Raw genomic sequence first — 25,773 nt, 5'->3', positions numbered from 1 at the left:
ATACAGTGTACGCGGATGAGAGGCTGAGTACTTTCTTGTCCTACTCAGAGTCTCTGGTAGGGTGAGCTGGACTTGAGAGCTGCATATGGTGGAACTAGCGGTGGACATGGCGGACTGAGAGAGGGATGGTGATGGTGTTGGTGGTCTTGCTGATGGCCTAGATTCAGTCTTTCGTAGCAATAACATTGTGATTCCCTGACTGCTTTGGCCTTGCGACGACACCTCAACATTTGCTGCTGGTGGTGTGCTAACCGGTGGGCTTACAGTGGGGGAAGCGATGTAGCGTTGCTGACTACCTTCATTCGGAGCAGGTGCACATGTGGTACGTGAGGTTTGGTAGTCTGTCCACGCTTGCAAGTGCATGGTGGTTAAATGTCTAAGCATGCAACTGGTATTCAAATTTCTCAGATGTTTCCCTCGGCTAAAGGTCTTTGCGCACTTCTTACAGATAACCTTTGACTGATCATAAGGATTTTGTTCAAAAAAGTGCCACACTGCACTCTTCCTACTATGGAAGACATTTTGAGGCCTTGCACGCTGTGCTAATTTGACCGTCTGGCCAAGCTGTCCTGCAACTCTTTTGGTTTTTGTAAACCGTTTTTGGACTGCTACGAGCCTGCCAGATAACAGCTGCTGCGATGTCGATACCTGCTGCGGATCCTCCTCCTCCTCTGAGCTATTGGCAGCGGCACTCACTTCCCCCAATGGATGCCAATCTGGGTCAACAACTCGGTCATCCATCACCTCATCTTCAATTTCATGTGCACCTTCCTCTGTGTCACCATGTAAGGTGGTATAGTGTGCGGGAAGGAGCACCTGAGTTTCATCAGGGTCAGATTCTGGCTCAGTACACTGCGAGGACAATGTAGTGCTCTGAGTGAATGTACCAGCAGCAGAAAAATCTAGCAGTGGCTGTGCATCAGTGTACTTCATGTCAGATTCATCTTGGACTGGGGAATTCACGATTTGACTTGATAGCCCAGGCATGGTATGTGAAAAGAGTTCCATGGAATAATCTGTAGCGTGGCCTGCCGCATCCTTCACTTTTGGTAGGGGTGAAGGACACAAGGAAAGGTGTTGTTCCTGACCAGGAGCCTCCACTGACGACTCAGTGCTTTTATTTTTTGAAACTTCAGAAGAGGAGGCGATGGAGCTGGAGGCTGTGTCAGCAATGTAAGCCAAAACTTGTTCCTGAAGCTCTGGCTTTAAAAGCGGTTTACCTACTCCCAGAAAAGGGAGCCTTCGAGGCCTTGTGGAGCCAGACAATGACGCAGGCTCAACACTTCCTGCCTTAGGTGCTATTGTGCTTTTGCCACTACCAGCAGATGCACCACCACCATCAGTACCAGCTGGCAACCCCCGCCCACTTCCACCATACTTCCTCATTTTTGGAAAAATGTACCCAAAATACCACCAGCTATATGGTACTGTAAAACAAGGTACAAGGTGTATATAATATTGGGGAGAATTGGAAGCTCCCTAGAGATTGAGGCTGAACTATTATCTCTGCCCACTATAGATTTCACCTCAATTTAACAGGCTGAAATAGGCAGGTGTATGACCAGGTGCAAGGTGTATATAGTATTGGGGAGAATTGGAAGCTCCCTAGAGATTTTAGGAGGCTGAACTATTATCTCAGGCCCACTATAATTACATCTCAATTTAACAGGCTGAAATAGGCAGGTGTATGACCAGGTACAAGGTGTATATAGTATTGGGGAGAATTGGAAGCTCCCTAGAGATTTTAGGAGGCTGACAATGATGCTCTCAGTCCAAGTAAGGCAGCAGGCAGCCTAATAAGCAGGACTGCTGCACACAAAAGTGTGGAAAAATGAACGCTTGGTAACTGTGCAGAATAGAGGAAGAAAAGTATTTTTGCTTTTAAAAAAGCAGTTTGCACAGCAGTGTGCAAACAGCAATGCAGCTATCAGGGAGCCTTATAATGCACAAAAAACAACGGAGGCAGCTATTCAAGCCAACATCCAAAAAGGAGAAGAGAACCATAAATATGACAAACAATTTTGTTTATTAAACAGTAAAAATATTTAAAAGAGCTACCAATTATTTTCATTCAAACATTTACCCCTAGGGGGCAGCATCAACTATAGCATATATAATATAATCTTTATATGATAATATCGCTCAATAAACATAAGAGCACAATATTATAAGCACACCCATTAAGGCAATAATAAGTGTGTAATAAGAGGATGGCAAAAAGGAATCCAATTAAACCGAGTCACAGTCATGCATACTCACTATGTACCTCAATGTCATAAACCTCCAGTTATCTTAACCCATGCCCAATGGATAAGTGCTAAACGCATGAATATACCCAAATATAATGGTGTACTTACTTAAAATATAAGCAAAAATATGTGCCGTTTGTGATGCTGTCCCCGCGCCCCGACGCGCGTTTCGCCCGCTTGCTTCTTCCGGGGGCGTCCCCTCACGCTATGGTCGGGTTTCGTTTCATGAAACCCGACTTCAGCGAAAGTCGACGGCTTATGAATTTGACCTACCCGTTTCACTCAACTCTAGTAACAATATCAATTTGCTCTGTTAGCTCTGGGGAGGCTGCCCTTCCAGACAAAGCTGACTAGGTGTTGGGTTGTCTTGAGGTATTGGGATGAGACAGGGACTGGTAAAACACAGAATAGGTAGCATAATTTAGGGAGTAGAGTAATATTAAGTGAGTTTGGGTCGCCCTCCCAGGGCTGTGGGGTACTCGGTGCCCTGGGCGCCCAAGTAATAGGAAGATGTGAATGGAGGAATGTAGTTATATGAATAGTTCGTGACGCCACCTGTGGTGTTCGGCAAGAGAGGTGTTAAGCCGACGCTGCAGACTGATCCTCCGGGACAGATAGTGTGATGCAGCAATGATGGTATAACCCTCCACAGGCAGGGCTGTTGTCCCAGGGCAGTGTAGATGTGGGGACACTTAGATGGTGTAGTGTCCGGTGCAGGGGATGTAGCAATGTCAGGCGGACTGACGCAGGAAGGAATGGAGGACACCAGGGCATGTAGTTCCAAAGCACAGTCTGTAGTGCCCGCTTCTGTGCCGTGTCCTCCGGGTCAGGGGCTCAGTCAACCCCCAGACAAGATGGAAAGCTCCCCTCCACACTCCGCCAACTTATGTGCCTTTTCTGAACATCTCCTCTATAGCGCCTTTAAGTGTGAAGATCTCCTAGTACTGAGTTACACTGGAGTTCCTCCTGACAGATGTTCCCAAGAACTCTACTTGCACGGCAGACAGCTGTAGCCTGCTTCGGGGACTCTCTACTCCTAAGTCCCGGCTCTTTATCCGTATTGCTGTTATGCCCTCAAGTCTTGGATGGGAGTAGTGCATTTACAGCCCACTACTCCACCGGTGTCTGCTGCAGAACCATTAATGTCCATACAACCTCGGGGACCTGGCCCCGGCCTTGCGCTTTGAACTTCTAGGCAGGGTTCTACCTCTAACCCACGTCCTCTATGTTCCCTTTTACTCCTTCGTTCCGTACTTGTGTTTCCCTTCTATGGAAGCTCAGGCTTCGGTTCAAGGTCCTTCTCCTTCTTTCCTTTCCTTTCCGCTGCCAGCTGGCTCAGGTCACTGAGGCAGCTGCAGCACTCGTTCCTCCATCCCTTCTTCCAGGGATCCCCACTCCTCCCGAGTGGCTTCCTCTCCTACTCCACTGAACTCAACTCCAACTGAACCTCAATTGAACCTCAATCCTGGAACTGTCCCACTCTTTTATATGCATACTCAACTCCACCCACCTCCCAGCATGTCTAGTGTTCCAAGCAGCGAACCACCAAAGGTGCTCGGTCTCTCTCTAAGCCAGGAGCCGCAATGTGGTTGTGCTGAACTGCCCTCTTGTGTGGGGTGCGAGTGTTGGAGCGTGGTCAGGAGCCTCCAACTTACCTGGACGGTGGGGCACCATACCTTAGGAGAAGGTGCAGTACCTCTGTGGCGACCGAGCCTCAGGGGAGCCGCAAGTGCACATATACGAGCAAACCAAAAGAGTTGCAACTTCTCCTTTGTTTGGAGTGGCCCGCATAGTTTATGGAGCATTTGGGGGTACTTTGAGGGAAAAGAGGGATTTTATATTAGCCATTAATTTCATGCCTATGTAGTCTAGGTGGTTTGTGGTCCATTGAAAGGGGAAGTCTTGCTTAAGCTGAGAGACCACGGTTGATCTGTAGGCCAGAGATTTGTTCAAAGCTCTGAAGGGATTGGCACAGAGCAGGCAGAGAGGTCGGTGGAGCGGTAAGGAGTAGCAGGATATCGTCTCCAAACATAAAGAGCTTGTGAGAAACCAATGCAATTTCTGTGCCTTGAATGCCTGCGTTGCGACAGAGGTGGATCGCAAGTGGCTTAATTAAGAGGAGAAATAGTAGCGTAGAAAGGGTGCACCCTTGACAAGTAAGCAGATGAGAAGCCTTTATAGCGGACTGAGGAGTAGCTATGTAAAGTGTAAATTTAGCACGTTGTCCTTTTGAGGTTAAAGTATACCTGTTGCCAACATTTCTGAACACACAACCAAAAAAAACCCAGGGATACAATCATCTATTTTTTTTCTTTTATCTCCACTGCTACTTAGGTCACAGTCTGAAATGGAAGTCTGACAATTTTCCAACCTAACAATATTAAAGAAGCACTTGTCTCGTTTTTATGCTTCACTTGCCTCACCTGATTGTCTCTCACAATCTGTACTTCTCTTATATATTGTGTACTTACTTCTCTATGATTCAGTCTCCTGTTTTCTACTCTTCAGAATCCATGTTAAATTTCAGATTTCACTCTGCTTCTTTCTCTTTTATGCTCTGCTATAGATCCTTGATAAATCAGTACAGCATCACATGATCTGGTGGAGCCAGTACTGTCTCTGCCTTCTGTGATAACAGTGTGATCATCCTCTCCTCTATATTTTCCTAAATAATAGCGATACATTATCAGCATACAGTCAGGAGAATTGTGATAGTCTGTGTAGCTGTGTAATCATTTTCATCAACTCTAGTATTGTTTCCTTTCCTTCGTGGAGAATGTGTGTGGTACATTCCATGCAATTGCATCATATAGGAACTTCTGGTTAATGAAATGGTGATGACTAGAGTTGAGCGAAACGGGTCGAACAATTTCAAAAGTCGCCGACTTTTGGCAAAGTCGGGTTTCATGAAACGAAACCTTACCCTAGGATGAGGTCGGCCACGAGGTCGGCGACTTACGCGCCAAAGTCGCGTTTCAAAAGTTTGTTTAGCGCTCTTTTTCAGCCAATCAGGATCCACGGACACTGTGGGCAACGTGATGACATAGGCAGGGGTTGCCACCATCTTTCAGAAGGGCATGCAAGTGATTGGCTTGCTTTGGTGGGCGTCACAGGGGTTATAAAAGGGCGTGCACGCCGACCGCCATCTTACTTCTGCCGATCTTAGCATAGGGAGAGGTTGCTGATTCTGTAGGGAGAGCGTTAGGCAGGGAAGAAGACAAAAAAACTGCTTCTGCTGCTAGCGATTTTGCCTGTGCAACACACCAGTCACTGTGTGTGCAGTGCAAGGGGAGGCTATATTGTGGTGGATCAGCGGTGTTGGTTGTTAGGCTGCCTTCTAAGGCTTCCTGACAGCTGCATTGCTGTTTCCCTACTGCTCTGCAAACTGCTTTTTTAAAAGCAATCCCAATTTTTTTTTTTGTCCTGCTAAGGTACTGAGCGTGCATTTATTCACACCATACAGCGGTGTACGCTCCTCACACAGTACCGTGTAACGGCTGTTATCACAGCCACAGTGAAGCTATCAGTGTGTCACTCTATGAGAATAAAACGAGGACATGTTCCGTTCTTACAGACCTACACTCTAGGGAGATTCCTATTCTGCCCAATTCTACAATTCACTTTTTTCACACCTGTGCCATCGAGCCTGTGACATAGCACTGTGATATTCAGTGGGCCTCACACAATCCAAGTGTCCAGTGTCCACAAGTGTCTGCAGAAATTCAAAATCTCCCTTATCCTGTAGTCACTTTTTTCACACCTGCTGCATCGAGCCTGTGACATAGCACTGTGATATTCAGTGGGCCTCACACAATCCAAGTGTCCAGTGTCCACAAGTGTCTGCAGAAATTCAAAATCTCCCTTATCCTGTAGTCACTTTTTTCACACCTGCTGCATCGAGCCTGTGACATAGCGCTGTAATATTCAGTGGGCCTCACACAATCCAAGTGTCCAGTGTCCACAAGTGTCTGCAGAAAATCTAAATCTCCCTTATCCTGTAGTCACTTTTTTCACACCTGTGCCATCGAGCCTGTGACATAGCGCTGTGATATTCAGTGGGCCTCACACAATCCAAGTGTCCACAAGTGTCTGCAGAAAATCTAAATCTCCCCTGTCCTATAGCCACCTTGTACCTTGTTTTACATTACTATATAGTTTGTAGGATTTTGTCTACATTTCTACCAAAAATGAGGAAGGCTGGTGGAAGAGGCCATGGAATTGGGCGGGGGTTGGCAGCTGGTAATGATGGTGTTGGTGGTGGATCTGATGGTAGTGGCAAAAGCCAAATAGGACCGAATGCAGGAGGTGTTGAGCCTGCGTCATCGTCTGGCTCCATAAGGCTTCGAAGGCTTAGTTTTCTAGGAGTTGGCAAACCGCTTTTAACGCCAGAGCATCAGGAAAAAGTTTTGTCTTACATTGCTGACTCAGCCTCCAGCTCTATCGCCTCCTCTTCTGAAGTTGTAAAAAGTAAAAGCACTGAGTCGTCATTGGAGGCTCATGTTCATGAACCACACCTTTCCTTGTGTCCTTCACCCCAACCAAGATTGAAGGATGACGCAGGCCATACTACTGATTACTCCATGGAGCTGTTTTCACATACCATGCCTGGATTATCAAGTGAAATGGTGAATTACCCAGGCCAAGATGAATCTGACATGGAGTGCACTGATGCACAGCCGCTGATAGATGATTCTGCTGGTACATTCACTCAGAGCACTACATTGTCCTCGCAGTGTACAGAGCCAGATTCTGACCCTGATGAGACTCAGGTGCCCCTTCCTGCACACTATACCACCATACACGGTGACACAGAGGAAGGTGCACATGACATTGAAGAGGAGGTGATGGATGACCCAGTTGTTGACCCAGATTGGCATCCATTGGGGGAAGAGGGTGCTGCTTCCAATAGCTCAGATGAGGAGCATCCACAGCAGACATCAACATCGCAACAGCTGTTATCTGGCAGGCCCGGAGCACTCCAAAGACAGGTTCCAAACATCAAAAGAGTTGCTGGACAGCTTGTCCAGAGGGTCAAAAGATCACAGCGTGCTAGGCCGCAAAATGTCTGCCAAAGTAGGAAGAGTGCAGTGTGGCACTTTTTTTGAACAAAATCCTCATGATCAGGCCAAGGTTATCTGTAAGAAGTGCGCAAAGACCTTTAGCCGAGGGAAAAATCTGAAAAATTTGAATACCAGTTGCATGCTTAGACATTTAACCAGCATGCACTTGCAAGCGTGGACACAACACCAAACCTCAAGTGCCACATGTGCAACTGATCACAAAGAAGGTAGTCAGCAATGCTACATTGTTTCCCCCACTGTAAGCCCACCGGTTAGCACAGCAGCAAATGTTGAGGTGTCGTTGCAAGGCCACAGCAGTCAGGGAATCCCACTGTTATATCAACGAAATACTGAATCTAGGCCATCAGAAAGAACACCAACTCCATCACCATCATCAAGCCTCTCTCAGTCCGCCCTGTCCACCGCTACTTCCACCATATGCAGCTCTCAAGTCCAGCTCACCCTCCCAGACACTATGAGTAGGTCAAGAAAGTACTCAGTCTCTCATCCGCGTACACTGGGTTTGAATGCCCACATTGCCAAACTAATCTCGTTTGAGATGATGCCCTATCGGTTGGTGGAAAGCGCAGCTTTCCGCAAACTCATGGCCTATGCAGTACCACGCTATGACCTACCCAGTCGCCACTTCTTCTCTCGCAAAGCCATCCCAGCCCTCCACCATCATGTGAAAGACCGCATTGTCCATGCACTCAAGCAGTCAGTGAATGGAAAGGTGCACCTCACAACTGATGCATGGTCCAGTCGGCATGGCCAGGGCCGTTACGTGTCCATCACTGCGCACTGGGTTAATGTGGTGGATGCAGGGTCCACAGGGGACAGCGGTGGTGGGACAGTGCTGCCTAGCCCACGGTATAGGAAACAGTTGGCTGTAGGCGTTCCACCCTCCTCCTCCTCCAGAAGCGAAAGCTCGTCCACAGAGTGCAGTCGTACGAGCACTCCATCTGCAGCTGCCACTGTTGCACACGAGGTGTCCCCCTATCGAGCAGCTAGTGGAAAGCGTCAGCAGGCTGTGTTGCAGATGATGTGTTTGGGCGACAGACACACCGCCGAGGTGCTGGCCGAGTACTTGAAGCGACAAACTGAGTCATGGCTGGGCAGTGTACATCTTGAGGCAGGCAAGGTAGTTAGTGATAACGGCCGTAATTTTTTGGCAGCCATAGCCCTTTCAAAACTCAGCCACATACCTTGCTTGGCTCACACCTTGAACCTGGTGGTGCAGTGCTTCCTCAAAAATTATCCGGAGTTAACAGCCCTGCTCCATAAGGTGCGGAGACTGTGCGCGCACATCCGCCGGTCGCCTGTACACTCCGTTCGTATGCAGAAGCTGCAGCGATTGCTCCACCTTCCCAACCACCGCCTCATTATCGACATTGCAACAAGGTGGAACTCCACCCTGCACATGGTGGAGCGGCTGTGCGAGCAGAGGCAGGTCATAATGCATTTGTGGGAGGATACACGGCCAGGCACTTTGAGAGCAGACATGGAGTTGACAGGTGTGCAGTGGTCGAAGCTGAAAGACCTCTGTAAAGTCCTTCAGTGTTTTGAGGAATGCACACGGCTGGTAAGCGCAGACGACGCCATCCTAAGCATGAGCATCCCACTTATGCGTCTGCTCATGCAAACTTTGACGCACCTTAAGGAGCTGGCGTCTGCAGCCAATGTTGACGAGGAGGAAGAGGTGGAGGGAATCCTTGATGACATTCAGCCAATGTCTGCTCAGGGACCTCTCCTGGACGAGTTGGAGGAAGAAGAGGAGGAGGAGGATGATGATGGGGATGATTACTTAGGGGAGGAGGATGCATCTCGTGGGGCAAGTGAAAATGTTGGCGTGGCAAGGTCTGGTACAGGGTTTGTGCGTGACTGGAGGGATGTGGATTTGCCAGAAAGTGCTCCTCCAACCAGCACTCGCAGTGCATCATTGACACTGGGAACATTGGCCCACATGTCAGATTATTCCTTGCGGATCCTAAAAAGGGACCCCGCATTGCCAAAATGATGAACGATGACGACTACTGGTTGGCCAGCATCCTGGATCCACGCTATAAAGGCAAATTACAAAACATCATGCCACAGGAGAACCTTGACCTAATATTGGCTAATAAACAAGCAACTCTGGTAAATCGGTTGCTTGAGGCATTCCCAGCACACAGCAGCGGTGATGGTTCTCACACGAGCCGTACGGGCCGGGGGCAGCTTGGCAGAGGTGTTCATGGTGCACACAGCAGAAGTGGCGTTGGAGACTGGGGTTTCATGACAATGTTGTGGACTAATTTTTCAAGTACCGCTCACACAACTGGTAATACAGCATCGATGGAAAGTGACAGGAGACAGCAGTTGTCAACTATGGTTACTTTTCCTCCCATATTGATGTTTTCCCACACAGGTCATTCCCCTTTGACTATTGGGCTGCTAAACTGGACACCTGGCCTGAATTGGCACAATATGCCTTACAGGAGCTCGCTTGCCCAGCTGCAAGTGTGCTATCGGAAAGAGTCTTCAGTGCAGCTGGATCAATCCTGACAGAAAAAAGGACCCGTCTGTCAACCCAAAATGTGGATGATCTAACCTTCATTAAAATGAACCATGCATGGGTTTCCAAGGATTTTGTCCCACCTTCCCCTGATGACACATAGGGTGACAGAAAAATGGCTTGCTTTGGTCCACCTCTTCCTGGGAGTTGACCTATTTCGCCTTTTGCATCAGCTGAATGTCCAACATCAACATATGCCACTTTCTAAAACTCCCTAACTGTGCTGCCTCCCCCCCATGGCCGGGGTCACCACCTAGCGCACGACACCGTGCGAGTGCCGTTGCCCTGGACAGGTGGGTAGGCCGACTCTTGGGCGCGGGCACTGGCACAGGGTCCCTCATAGTGCAATCAAGTGTCTCTGACGGTGGTGGTGCACACCCGCCGTCAGACACACCGCCGTACTATGAGGGGCCCAGTGCCAGTACTGACGCCCACGAGTGGGCCCCCCTTGCTTGGGCAGGGCCCCAGCATTTGCAATCTTTACCTCTCCCTGCTCCTCCGCTGTGTAGTCTGGGCCGTCAAATCCATACTGTGCCTGACACCGTCTGAGCCTGCCTCCTGATGTATAGACATATCTTTTGAATGTGTACGCTATCCATACATGTTATCCGGGGATACGGTACCCTTTCTCACCTTTGTGCAATCACTTGCAAGCCATACTGGGCCTTACACCGTCTGAGCCTGCCTCCTGATGTATAGACATATCTTTTGAATGTGTACGCTATCCATACATGTTATCCGGGGATACGGTACCCTTTCTCACCTTTGTGCAATCACTTGCAAGCCATACTGGGCCTTACACCGTCTGAGCCTGCCTCCTGATGTATAGACATATCTTTTGAATGTGTACGCTATCCATACATGTTATCCGGGGATACGGTACCCTTTCTCACCTTTGTGCAATCACGTGCAAGCCATACTGGGCCTAACACCGTCTGAGCCTGCCTCCTGATGTATAGAGATATCTTTTGAATGTGTACGCTATCCATACATGTTATCCGGGGATACGGTACCCTTTCTCACCTTTGTGCAATCACGTGTAACCCATACTGGGCGTGAGAACGGCTGGCGAGCTGTTAAGCAAGCTACAGCACCTGTGGTTTGCACACCTAAGTTTTTCATTTTTTTCAGGAATGACGGTTAGGCCTAATTCCGGAACTGCGGTTGACCTGCACTTACTGGGAAATCATCGTTCGCGAGTAATAATTGTAATCAGTGATCCCCATCACTAACGTTGTTCAGCGGGTTATCTGCACCTGTAAGTGACAAACGCTGGCCTTTTCAGTGTAGCGCACATGCAGCCACGGACATGTAAAGGCATGACACACCAGTTATTGGCCAATCTCATGTGCCAGAGCCTCACGTGTCCCTCTAGTAAGCCGGACTCGGACCGCGAGGCATGACGGAGTCTCGTTCGTTAACGGAATTAAGCTTGCAATGTGTGCATCTGTTCTGTAGCTGGCATGGTTGAAGTTGCCCGTGTTGAGTCAAATTACGCCGTAGGCTCCACTCCTGGTGGTGCCCTTTTGGACATTCCTTTAAGGTTCAGCTTTGCAACCATACTGCCCACGTAAAACAAACACTTTGCCTTCATGAACGCTGTTTGGAGGGTCAAGACTCGTGGGAATAACGCCGCCCAATCAGTTAACCTGCTAGAGAGATCCTTCGTTGCTCCCAAGCATGACATCACACTCCCTAGGAGGAAGGTAATGCCACTGTGGCGACCGTACTCCTGGGGGCGACACAAGTGCACTGATGCCCAGCCACTGCTCGATGAATCTGCTGGTACATTGACCCAGACCACTACATTCCCCTCGCACGCTACCCGGCCTGAATCTGACCCTGATGAAACTCAGGTTACCCTTCCCATATACAGTTCCATCTTACACGGTGACAAAGAGGAAGCTGCAGATGAAAGTGCAGGTTCGGCCCACCCGCCATCAGACACACCACCGTACTATCAGGGGCCCTGTGCCAGTGCCGTCGCCAATGAGTGGGCCCCCCCTGCTTGCTCAGGATCACAGCACTTGCAAGGTTGAAATACTGTGCAGTGAGATGGAAGATGGGGACGACGAGGAGTCCAGACTAGTACAGGGATTCCCTAGCGAGGAGACTTATTTCATTGTTTTCAATGTTGGGACAGCAATTTTTGGGGAGCACTATACTCTGGAGAATGATAGATGGGGCCCACCATACACTGGAACATTCCAAAGGTGGACATCAGACACTGGAGCAGCATTTACAGGGCCCATTTTACACCAGAGCATTAGAAATGGGGCCCATTATGTTTGGAGCATTATTTGGGCCCATAAGACAGTGGAGCTTCATCCATGGGGACCAACATATACTGTAGCATTATGTGGAGCTCATCATATACTGTTTCAAACATTATATGGGACCAATGATTCTGTATGGAGAAATAGATGGGCCTCGTCATGAGATGTAAAAAGTGAAGTATTTTTCATTGTACTATACCGCTATTTCTCTGCCGTATCGGAGCATGATGAGTTGTGGTATTATGTGGTAAAGGGGCGCTCTTTCGCCCAGGGCACATGAAAACCTGGAGCCAGCCCTACCCCCCCACAACTTTAGCGAAATAACCCCCATTTTTCAGTGCGTAACTTGTATTATGAAGTTAATTAAGGTTGACAAGCTTAAGTAAGAAGAATTGATGCTTTTGGCATTCAAATGAACACTGTAGGTGTGTTTCCTGTCCTCCTCTCACTGCCGACTTTTATTCCCCATTGACTTACATTGGGTTTCGTGTTTCGGGACGACCCCGACTTTTCCCTATAATCGGCCGATCTTGCTCGACCCGACTTTTGGAAAAGTCGGGTTTCACGAAAGGAAACTCGACCATAAAAAAACAAAAGTTGCTCAACTCTAGTGATGACCACCTGACCATAGCATAAAGCCATGTAATTCCCAAGGGGGTCACCATGTAATCACATGACCCAACTGAGGAGACAGATACCGTGAATGTAATTACTGTTAGGTGATAATAGCTGAATTATATAAAGTGATGGAGGGGTAAAAGAATGAAGCAACAAAAATTGAGTGCAACACTTGTCCTGTCCACATTGTTACACACTACTTCTGTATTACAGAAGCTAGGCACTTATTGTGAGCTGCCGCAATAGTACGACGTAGAGACAGCACAGGCACAGAACCCAATACTGACCATGGCAACTATATAGTTAAAGAGAGGAAAATTCTCATGTCACCTTATAGGTGATCCTGTTTTGTAATTTCAAGATACCGATGGATTGCCTTTTTAAGGTACCCTGGTGTACATGGAAGATAAAGACCTTGACATATATAATACACCCTTTAAGGATTAGGCCATTTATTTTTATTTCATTACTTTTTTTTCCTGTCTTCCAATAGCCATGATTTTTTTTCCTCTTTGATAAATTTTTAAAAATAACTTTAAACTATTTTTCAAGTTTTTTTTATGTTTCTTGGAGTTAGTACCTGCCAGGGCTTAACAGCTCTAACATGGCAGGAATGGAAGACATCATTAAGCACCTCATAACAAATCGATGCCCTTCAATCCTGTCACGTGGTGCAGATCGAGTGAGAGAGGAGATCCCACTCTAACGGCCACGGACGGCGTTAGGGGCAGGCAGACTAGGCAGCTGCCTAGGGCCCCCTCTTCTCCAGGGACCCCCATTCTGTCTAACAGCTTAGATGCCGCTAAAGTGTTAACCTGCAGTGACTACAGCTACAGTATATCACTGAAGTGAGTACACCCCTCACAGTTTTGTAAATATTTTAATCTATTCTTTCTATCTTTTCATATGACAGCAGTGAATATATGACACTTTGATACAATTTAGAGTAGTCAGTGAAAATTTGGTGTGCCCTCTATATATCTAAACACACAGCCATTAATGTCTAAATCACTGGCAACAAATGTGAGTACACCCCTAAGTGAAAATGACCAAATTTTGTCCAATTACCCACCTTCCCTCTCCAGTGTCAAGTGACTCAATAGTGTTACAAGGTTTCAGGTGTAAATGGGGAGCAGGTGTGTTACCAGGGGCGTAACTACCAGGGTCACAGCGGTCACAACTGCGACTGGGCCCAGGGGGAGTCAGAGGCCCGGCAGGTCAGACCATGTTATCTCCCAACCGTGCCGATTCTCACGGGATAGTCCCGTTTTTGACCCCCCCCACCGTCCCGCACTGAGCCGCCACGCCCCCCCATGCACCCCATCCTCGCCCTCGCAGAAAGACCCACCACAGCCTGCAATGAAGTCCTTTTCTGTGCGCACAGGACCTGTGATGAGGTCACAGGAGGGGAGGAGTCAGGGGTCACATGATCAGGACCCTCATTGTCTGCACGACTCTGCTGTGCTGGTTGTCATGATGCTGGATGAGGTAAAGTTTCTGTGTGGGGTCAGGAGAGGTTTACAGGGTGGATGCAGCAGAGCCGTGTGTGTATGAGGTGTACGTAGCGGAGCCATGTGTGTATGGGGTGTGCAGAGCGGAGCTGTGTGTGTAAGAGGTGTACGGAGCAGAGCCGCCTGTGTACAAGGTGTGTGGAGCCGCGTGTGTACGAGGTGTATGGAGCAGAGCCACGTGTGGACGAGGTGTACGGAGCAGAGTCGCATGTATATGAGGTGTACGGAGCAGAGCCGCGTATGTACGAGGTGTACGGAGCAGTCACATATGTACGAGGTGTACAAGCTGTGTGGAGCGGAGCCACGTGTGTACGAGGTGTACGGAGCGGAGATGTGAGTGTATTTTGGCATGGGGGGACCCATTTGAAAGTTCGCACCGGGGCCCATAACTTTTGGCATGGGGGGCCCCATTTGAAAGTTCGCACTGGGGCCCATAATTTTGTAGTAACGCCACTGTGTGTTACATTTGGTGTTATACCTCTCACACCCTCTCATACTGGTCACTGGAAGTTCAAAATGGCTCCTCATAGCAAAGACCTCTCTGAGGATCTGAAAAAAAAAAAAAGAATTGATGGTCTACATAAAGATCCTCCAAATAACCCTAACACGATAGGTTTCCTTGTTCTGAGCGTACTGTGGCATTTGTTTCTTGCATCTATTCCTCAGTTGTGGGTTTCACAACCCCTGAAGGTGAGCAGCTACCTGTTCCTTCACCTGTACTTACCTATTGGTTAAGACCCTATTGGGCTTGATGTCTCCCGCCTTTTATCCAAGGGAAGATTTAATAATAACATAAAAATACCTACAACATAAAAAAGAACAAACATTATTTTTATCATACTGAGTAACATCTAAAGGAAAAATGTCAGTAGGATCGATCCTCCTAAGGCCTGTTTCACACATCCGTTTGTGACCATCAGTCAAAATCCGCCGTTTTGGGAAAAAAACGGATCCGCCATTTTTCTTTGCGGATCCGTTTTTTTCCCCCATTGACTTTCATTATTGGCAGATTTTGACTGATGGCCGTCCGTAGCATCCGCATTTTTGCGGATCCGCCAATATTTTGGCGTCTACTGACCTGACCGAACGGACCCTGTAACATTGTTTCTCCCTCCGGATCCGCTATTCTGTGTTTTAACCTGCAATTCTGTCTGGCTGCTGGATGAAAATATTTTCTCTCTCTCTCTCCTTACCGTTCCAGCGAAATCCCCACATCACGGCTGGTGCTCAGTATATCCCTCCAGCGATCCATCGCAGCTACTCATGTCACCTGGTCCCGCGAGATCATGACCGCGACATTGCTCCTGCTCCCACCCCGGCTCCCGCGACATCACGGCCGCGACATTGCTCCTGCTCCCACGCTGGCTCCCGTGAGATCACGGCCGCGACATTGCTCTACTCCCACCCCGGCTCCCGCGAGATCACGGCCGCTCCCGGAGAACACTACATCACCGGTATTTTTTCATTTTTTTTTCCCAGGCGCGGTTCCTTTAAATTTTCACCATTGGCGGATCCGTACATCCGCCGATCCTCTGCCACACGTTTCTGTCAGTCTGCCTGTGGATCCGTTTTCCGCTATTTTGGCGGATTTGGACTGACAGAAAAAACTGAAGTGTGAAACAGGCCTAAGCCATCTATATGGGCGTGTAGGTCACGAAGAGTTGAATAAAGGGATACCTTTACATCTGCAATTTGATGACTTTTCCAGAGAAACCCATGATTTTTTTTATATATATATAAAGGTGCTGTTGAGATCTATGGGACGGACATACAGTAGATCTCCCCGAGAATCTGCCTCCATAGCTTAATTTAAATTAAAGGGAGTATTACCAGTTTCAGACATGTAATGACTGACAGTTTGGCCTTATGCTAACACAAAGCTCTGCAGTGAGATCAGAGCTAATACCTTAGCTTTTCACTGTTCTTAATGGTCCCGTAATTGGACTTGAACCTGTGTTTGTCTGATCGCTTTTACTACAGTGTTGCTGCATATAGTTAAAATCATGGTTTCCGGCTATAGATTGGGTTTCAAGGGATCTCTGTGATGACAGTCATGGAGATCTTCAACAGAACGCTCGCTAGCTGTCATGGCAATCCATAGGGGTTGCGTCATGGGAGTGACGATGGGGGCATGGAATGACGCGTTCCAATGCCGGTGCGTTGGTAATACCACTACCAGAGTTGAACCACAGTATTTAATAGGTCAACAATTGTCAAAATAAGGTCCTGGTTGTAGCACACAGCCATTATCTGCCAGGTATTGGGTGAGCTTACCCCATGAGCCTTCTCCATACACCCGCCATTGACTTGCGTTGTACATGTACAAAGAATGACAGTAAGGCCACGTTCACAAGTTCAGTATTTTACATCAGTATTTATAAGCCAAAACCAGGAGTGGGTGATAAATACAGAAGTGGTGACGTGTCACTATTATACTTTTCCTCTGATTGTCCCACTGCTGGCTTTGGCTTACAAATACTGAACTTGTGAATGTAGCCTTAGGGGTGAACTTTCTGTAGAATTCAGTCTCCTGCTCCAATTTAAATTCTACGATTGCCTGCTTTTGTGAGATGAGGTGCTCTTGTTTTCGTGAAAATAGATTCCTAAAACATGACGAATACCAGAAATAAGATTATTCTTTAAAATATATTTTATTTGGAGAACATCTGGAAGAAGCTAGAGGTCTTATTTGTAGTTTTTGCGTTACAAAATCATCCACATGATTATCATAATATAGTTGCCTAAAAAAAAAAAGTTCTGCTGTGGAAAGTATACGGCAAGTACATGACCCTGGTATGTAATTCTTTCATATTTTATTCTCTTCAAGCAAGAAAATAACCTTTATCTAATGGCATTAGCAACAGGAATACATAAGAAAATCCACATCATTGTTCCTATGTTCTGAAAGGGTTCTCCAAGGTCATGGATAACAATTTACAATGGCATGACAACTATGTCATAAGTAAAAGAATTTTTCTATAGATACTTCCTCCAGACTACTTGTAAAGTGCAGCAGGAAATATCTGCTGAAGCACAGAAGTCATTCAATGGCATTTTCTAATGGTAATGAAATGTTATTTATTGGACAAATGTATTTATACACAGTATAAAAGAACAACCCAAAAGGAAAACCAAAGAGGTGGTTGCAAAATCTTAGGTCAAGTTCACCTGTTAATTACCGTATATATTTGTGTATAAGCCGAGATTTTCAGCACTTTTTTTTGTGCTGAAAATGCCCCTCTTGGCTTATACAGGAGTCATTGCCAGCAGGGGATGGGGGAGCAGAAGACAACATACTCACCCTCCTGGCGTCATCGCTGCATATCAGTCCCTGCATCTCAGTCCGGGCGCCGGCATCTCTCTTCCTGTCTTCCTTCCAGTGCTGAGCGGTCACCTCATGGGCGGACATACCGCCGGTTCAGCCGATGCAATGCACCGGGGCCCCTGAGCGTACTGCCCATAGCGGCAGAGTATGCAGCCACTATGTGGCCAGAGTCCAAATTGTGGCCGCGGGAGTGTAAGGGGCCCGGTATTATGCAGCATCGGCCCCTGAGTCACTTCCAGCTGTAATCACCTGAACACCAGAGCTGGGAGAGCAGGAGTTCAAAAAGGGTGTGTGTCATGCAGGGAGAGATGCTGGCCAATGAATGCTTTCCTCACCAGACTGAGGAGAGCAGTGGCGGATTAAGTGGACTATGGGCCCGGGGCTGTTCATAAAACCTGGGCCCCTGTACCCCCCTTCCCACCTGAGCGCTGCGGTCCCCGTGCGGGACTTGACAGCCGTACGGACCGCAGCACTTGGTTTGCTGCGGGTCCATACAGAAAACCCGCCACCATTCCACCACGTGTGGACATGGCCTAAAAAGACGTTGCACATAAGCTGTAGGCCTACGGCCAATACGCACAAAATCGCCCAACGTGATCCTGGCCATAGGGGATCCACTTTAATGTCCCTACTTTAATTTGAAGTCCCCTTACTTCATCCATTGCAGTTCCCTATCACCCACTCACTTCATCTGCAGTGCCGCTTCATCATTTGCAGCCCCTTATCCCCCCTTCCATTTTATCATGTGCAGTCCCCTTCCCCCCCAACTTCATGTGCAGCCCCACTCCCCCATCATCATGTGCAGTTAATTTTACCCCCACATCATGTGCAGTCCCCCTTACCCCCAATTCATCATGTGCAGTCCCCCTTACCCCTAATTCATCATGTGCAGTCCCCCTTACCCCCAATTCATCATGTGCAGTCCCTCTTACCCCCAATTCATCATGTTCAGTCCCACTTACCCCTTAATTCATCATGTGCAGTTCCCCTTACCCCCAATTCATCATGTGCAGTCCCACTTACCCCTTAATTCATCATGTGCAGTCCTACTTACCCCTTAATTCATCATGTGCTGTCCCACTTACCCCTTAATTCATCATGTGCAGTCCCCCTTATCCCCCACTTCATCATATGCAGCCCCACTCACCCCCCTTCATCATGTGCAGCCCCACTCACCCCCCTTCATCATGTGAAGCCCCCACTCATCCCCCTTCATCCTGTGAAGCCCCCACTCACCCCCTTCATCATATACAGCCCCCAGTCACCCCCCGTCATCATATACAGCCCCCAGTCACCCCCCCGTCATCATATACAGCCCCCAGTCACCCCCCCGTCATCATATACATCCCCCAGTCACCCCCCCTTCATCATATACAGCCCCCAGTCACCCCCCCTTCATCATATACAGCCCCCAGTCACCCCCCCTTCATCATATACAGGCCCCAGTCACCCCCCCTTCATCATATACAGGCCCCAGTCACCCCCCCTTCATTGTGTACAGCCCCCACTCACCCCCTCCCCCATTTAATTCATTTTCTAAATAAAAAAAAATAAAAAAAGTTCCCCATACTTACCTCACAGCTGGCTCGCTCCCCAGCAGCGCCTCTGCTTTCAGCATCCTCCGGGACATGTCGGCGCGTGCACGATGACGTCATCGCGCACGCCCGACATCTGACCCGGAAGTACAGCCGGAGCTGAGCAGCCGTCAAGGTGACGGCCGTGCACAGCTCCCGGACCCTCATAGAATGTGACGCGGGCGGCTGTCTGCTGCCGGCGGCGTCACAGCACAGGGCACGGCCGGCCCTGTACAGGTGCTGGGGGAGCGGTCCGGGGGGCATTTGCCTCTCTGCCACCCGGCCCAGCCCGCCCCTGCCCCTGGGCCCCCAAAAAACCTTGGGCCCGGGGCGACCGCCCCATCCGCCCCTATTAAGATCCGCCATTGGAGGAGAGCACTCACTGGCTGTTGTGTCGTCTGTCCTCCTGCATGGCGCGACCCAATGATGAGTACTGAATGGTTGTCAGGGGCCCGGGCGCACAGCACACAGGGACAGCAGTGGAGGAACAGCAGGACTTACAGTGTGTACAGTATTCTGCTTCCTCCACTGTGCCATTCAAGGCAGGCTGCAGCATCTAGGGGCACAGGTGAAGAGTTCTCACTGCAGGGGGCATCTCACAGAGGAGGTCGAAGGAGGGGAAGAGGCTCACTGCACGGGAGAGCTCTGCAGCAGGGAGCTGAAATCCTCTGTGCACTGTGTCCCCATCCCCCACAGTGGGCCCTGCAGTCCTCTCCAGGCTCCAGCTTATCTCTGCACTATGTGGCCGACCTCCATGGCTCATCTGAGCAGAACACCTGAGGTCGTAGATTATTATGTGTGTGTATATTTACATATGTGTGTGTACAGTATATGTATGTGTGTGAATGTATATGTGTGTATCTGTGTACGTACAGTATATGTGTGTTCATATATATACGGTATACTGTATGTGTGTATGTATGTATGATGTATGTCTATGTGCATGTATATAAGTATGTGTATGTATGGTATATGTGTAGATATATGTATACTACTGTATATGTGTATAGAAGTGTGTGTGTGTGTGTGTATAGAAATGTGTGCATATGTGCGGTATAGGTATGTACAATGTATCTGTGTATGTACGGTATATATGGTGTATGTCTATGTGTATGTATGTACAGTTTATGTATATACTACATGTTTATATATGTGTGTGTATATGTACGGTATATGTGTATGTATGTGTATACTATGTGTATATAAGTGTGTGTATGTACGGTATAGTTATGTACAGTGTATGTATCTATGGTATGTATGTGTGTATGTATGATATATCTGTGTGTATTGTGATAAAACACTCCGGTATCGCCTTTGCTGGTGTCAAAGGTCACGTGCATTCAGCATGAAACTCAGGAGCAGAGCTGGGATTCGGGTGTAACTGACCCTGGGTCAGGTTTATTAACGGTGAAAGCAATGCAAAAGGAAATAAAACATAAAACAAATCCTTGCCTGTCCGGCACTAACTAAACAATGGACAACCTAACTACCAACTGGCGGGCTTCTCCCGTCCAGCCAAACCACAGTTGCAGTGGGCACTGCTTCCACTCACGTGTGTCTCTCACACAGACAGGCTCTCTGTGTTCCCAGGCTGAGACACTCACACAACCACCTTGCATCCTTTTATATCCACCTCCCATTATTCATTAGTAAGCAGGTGCGATACTGACCAGACTAGGCCACATAGGAAAGGAATCTGGGCGAGATATACCTGCCCTCATCCACTATTCCCACATGATTCTCACAGTATGTATGGTATATGTATGTATGTACTGTATGTATGTGTTTGTGTGTATGTATGGTGTATGTATATTAGGTGTGTATGTATCTATGGTATGTGTGTGTATGTACGATATACACTCACTGGCCACTTTATTAGGTACACCATGCTAGTAAGGGGTTGGACCCCCTTTTGCCTTCAGAACTGCCTCAATTCTTCGTGGCAGAGATTCAACAAGGTGCTGGAAGCATTCCTCAGAGATTTTGGACCATATTGACATGATGGCATCACACAGTTGGCGCAGATTTGTCGGCTGCACATCCCTGATGCGAATCTCCCGTTCCACCACATCCCAAAGATGCTCTATTGGATTGAGATCTGGTGACTGAGGAGACCATTTGAGTACAGTAAACTCATTGTCATGTTCAAGAAACCAATCTGAGATGATTCGAGCTTTATGACATGGCGCATTATCCTGCTGAAAGTAGCCATCAGATGTTGGGTACATTGTGGTCATAAAGGGATGGACATGGTCAGCAACAATACTCAGGTAGGCTGTGGCGTTGCAACGATGCTCAATTGGTACCAAGGGGCCCAAAGAGTGCCCAGAAAAAATTCCCCACACCATGACACCACCACCACCAGCCTGAACCGTTGATACAAGGCAGGATGGATCCATGCTTTCATGTTGTTTACGCCAAATTCTGACCCTACCATCCGAATGTCGCAGCAGAAATCGAGACTCATCAGACCAGGCAACGTTTTTCCAATCTTCTACTGTCCAATTTCGATGAGCTTGTGCAAATTGTAGCCTCAGTTTCCTGTTCTTAGCTGAGAGGAGTGGTACCCAGTGTGGTCTTCTGCTGCTGTAGCCCATCTGCCTCAAAGTTCGACGCACTGTGCGTTCAGAGATGCTCTTCTGCCTACCTTGGTTGTAACGGGTGGCAATTTGAGTCACTGTTGCCTTTCTATCAGCTCGAACCAGTCTGCCCATTCTCCTCTGACCTCTGGCATCAACATGGCATTTCCGGCCACAGAACTGCCGCTCACTGGATTTTTTTTCTTTTTCGAACCATTCTCTGTAAACCCTAGAGATGGTTGTGCGTGAAAATCCCAGTAGATCAGCAGTTTCTGAAATTCTCAGACCAGCCCTTCTGGCACCAACAATCATGCCACGTTCAAAGGCACTCAAATCACCTTTCTTCCCCATACTGATGCTCGGTTTGAACTGCAGGAGATTGTCTTGACCATGTCTACATGCCTAAATGCACTGAGTTGCCGCCATGTGATTGGCTGATTAGAAATTAAGTCTTAACACACAGTTGGACAGGTGTACCTAATAAAGTGGCCAGTGAGTGTATCTGTGTATGCATGTATGGTGTATGTACTGTATATAAGTGTTTATCTGTGTATGTATGGTGTATTAGGATAGGAGATCTGGGATGTTTGGTAGGACCCATGGGTCGGATACCGGCATGTTCCTGAGGCATGAGAACCATGCCCTCCTGGGTCAAAATGGGGCGATAACAATATCCTTGCCTTGTCCTTCCTGAATTTCCTCATCACCAGGGGAAGTAGAGACAGGGGAGGGAAGGTGTATGCTAGCCCAAAGTCCCATTTGATCAGAAGAGCATCTACTGCCAGTGGCTTTTCTCTGGGATTTAGAGAGCAAAACTGAGGCACTTTCCTGTTCTCTCTGGTGGCGAAGAGGCCACTTCTGGCTGCCCCCATTTTTGTACGATCAGGTCGAAGATGGAGGTTTTGAAGAACCATTCCCCTTGTCTTAGAAGGTTGCGGCTTAGGAAGTCCGCTGTGGTGTTTTCTCTTCTTTTTATGTGCAGAGCTGTTAAAGACAGAAGATGTTGCTCTGCCAATTGAAACAGCCGCTCTGCTACCTTCATCAGGGGTCTGGAATGAGTCCCACCTTGGTGGTTGTTGTAAGCCACGGTGACCTGTTTGTCAGAGAATATTCGAACATGGTGACTCTGTAGATACAAGAAGGTTTTTAACTGCCTGCGTCTGTGGTGACTACCCAGGTTACGTTATATTCCCAGGGCACCCCTCTGGCTAGATTGTTTTTGTCTAGCCACCAACCAAGGGATCTTATAGCATGTTGGGACAAAGTCAACTGGCCTTCTAGATAACCGCCCAGCATTTTTTGATGACGTAAAACCTCGTCCTGTAGCACCCTTGCATGGAATTGGGCCCACTGGACCACGGGGATGCAGGACGAGAGAGAACCCAGGAGGGACATTGCCTTCCTAAGAGACATGGTGGGGTTATTGGAGGCGTTCAAGACCTGATGTCGTAGGTAGTGTTGAGCGATACCATCCGAAACCAATGCAAGTCAATGGGACAGAAATATCGGAATTAAAATAAACCCTTTCTTTCCTTGTAGGTTAATTCTACATGAAGGAAAACAACTAAGAATAATGTAGAATGTATTGGGGGAGGTGGAGGAGACATTAAAGGCATAGAGGTTTAGCCCAATCAAATGGAATAGCAGGAATTAATTTTTTTTTTAAGACGTTCGGAGTTACAAAGATATTGACTATGTTAAAGGGGTTGTGTAGCAATAGAGGGAGACGTTCAGAAAGGCACATGTTGGCGGAGTGTTGGAACTGAGTGCTTCATCTAGCTTGGAGGTTGACCGAGCCCCTGACCCGGAGGACACGGCACGGATGCGGGCACCTGTATGCACAACAGACTGTGAGTAAAGCTTTGGAACTACATGCCCTGGTGTCCTCCAGTTATTCCTGCACCATTACAATCAGCACTGCTACATCTCTGTGCCTGGCACTGCACCATCTACGTCTCTTCACTACCCCTCCATCTACACTGCCCTGGGACTACAGCCCTACCTGTGGAGGGCCACAACATCATTGCTGCACCACACCATCTGTCCCAGAGGATCTGTCTGCAGCGTCGGCTTAACATCTTCATTGCCGAACACCACAGGTGGCATCACGAAGTGTTGAGCGATACCATCCGATATTGTGAAATATCGGATCGGATTGGATCGGACCGATACCCAAAAAGTATCGGATATCGCCGATTCCGATACCGGAAACCAATGCAAGTCAATGGGACAGAAATATCCGAATTAAAATAAACCCTTTCTTTCCTTGTATGTTAATTCTACATGAAGGAAAACAACTAAGAATAATGTAGAATGTATTGGGGAGGTGGAGGAGACATTAATGGCATAGAGGTTTAGCCCAATCAAATGGAATAGCAGGAATTAATTTATTTTTAAGACGTTCGGAGTTACAAAGATATTGCCTATGTTAAAGGGGTTGTGTAGCAATAGAGGGAGATGTTCAGAAAAGGCACATGTTGGCGGAGTGTTGGAACGGAGTGCTTCATCTACCTTGGAGGTTGACTGAGTCCCTGACCCGGAGGACATGGCACGGATGCAAGCACCTGTATGCACAACAGACTGTGAGTAAAGCTTTGGAACTACATGCCCTGGTGTCCTCCAGTTATTCCTGCGCCAACACACTCAGCACTGCTACATCTCTGTGCCTGGCACTGCACCATCTAGTTCTCTTCACTACCTCTCCATCTACACTGCCCTGGGACTACAGCCCTACCTGTGGAGGTCCACAACATCATTGCTGCACCACACCATCTGTCCCAGAGGATCTGCTTGCAGCGTCGGCTTAACATCTTCATTGCGAACACCACAGGTGGCGTCACGAATCATTCACTCATAAACTTTAATCGTCATCCACACGTTCAACATTTCCCTTTTACAATAGACGCCCAGGGCCACGGACCGGGTTACAGCTACCCTGACACCTCCCATTTAAACCAATGGGCCCGGTACCAAGTACCCGACCAGCCCTGGCGGGCGATCCAACTTGGCGGAAATATATAACAGAACAGGTTGTCCGGGCTTTTCACATAATCTCAGTTCATATCTAGGCTGCAGAATGCTGACAATAAGTTATTTACCTTCTGTGTCTAGTCTGCACGGTTTCCAAGATATCATCTCTTGCTTGTAAGATAAACGTCGGGGGGATGTGTTATGGCATTGAAATGAGAACTTGTCATTTCCTCCTCCCTCACTAGTTTCCCTTTCCATAGATCACTGTTCAGCGTGTGACTGGGGGAGGAGCAGCTGGGTGGTCTGCTCGCAGCCAATCACAGCCATGCCATTAGTTTACATGCCTACATGCCTAACAGGATGTGTCCACACTTAGGATTCCTCATTGGCTGAATCAAATCAAACTGGCTCATAGCATTATGGGAACTTCCGATTCCGGTATTCGATATGCAAAAAGTATCAGAACTCAGTATCGGAATTCCGATACCGCGAATATCGGCCGATACCCGATATTTGCAGTATCGGAAACACTAGTCGTAGGTGAACTAATTTTTCAGGTGGAAGACGACTCTCCTGATTCTGCGAATCTAGGATTAGGCCCAAGAACTGCTGAACTTTCATGGGCTGTAGACGGGACTTATTAATGTTTAGTAGCCACCCTAACCGTTCCAGTGCTGATTTTGCTTTTTGCAATTGATCCAGACAATGGTCTGCTGTTCTGCCTACAATAAGGAAGTCATCCAGGTAGGGGATTACCAGGATGTCTGCTTCTCGTAGATGGGCCATAACCTCCGCTATAACTTTAGTGAACACAAGGGAAGGGCGACATATTGGAAATGCTGTACCGACCCCTCTAAATGAACCACCACCCTGAGGAAACGCTGATGAGATGCATGAATGGGTATATGGTAGTAGGCGTCTTTTAAATCCAACACCACCATAAAGCAGTTTTCAAGCAGTAATTTTATTGTGGAATTGATTGTTTCCATTTTAAATGGCCGAATGATCAAGTATGTATTGAGTGCCTTCAGGTTTATTATGGTCCTGTAAGAACTATCCG

The sequence above is a fragment of the Dendrobates tinctorius genome, unplaced genomic scaffold, assembly GCF_039654945.1.
Source record: "Dendrobates tinctorius isolate UK_male_01 unplaced genomic scaffold, ASM3965494v1 ptg000038l, whole genome shotgun sequence".
Lineage (NCBI taxonomy): Eukaryota > Metazoa > Chordata > Amphibia > Anura > Dendrobatidae > Dendrobates > Dendrobates tinctorius.
This window is presented reverse-complemented; position numbering follows the sequence as displayed.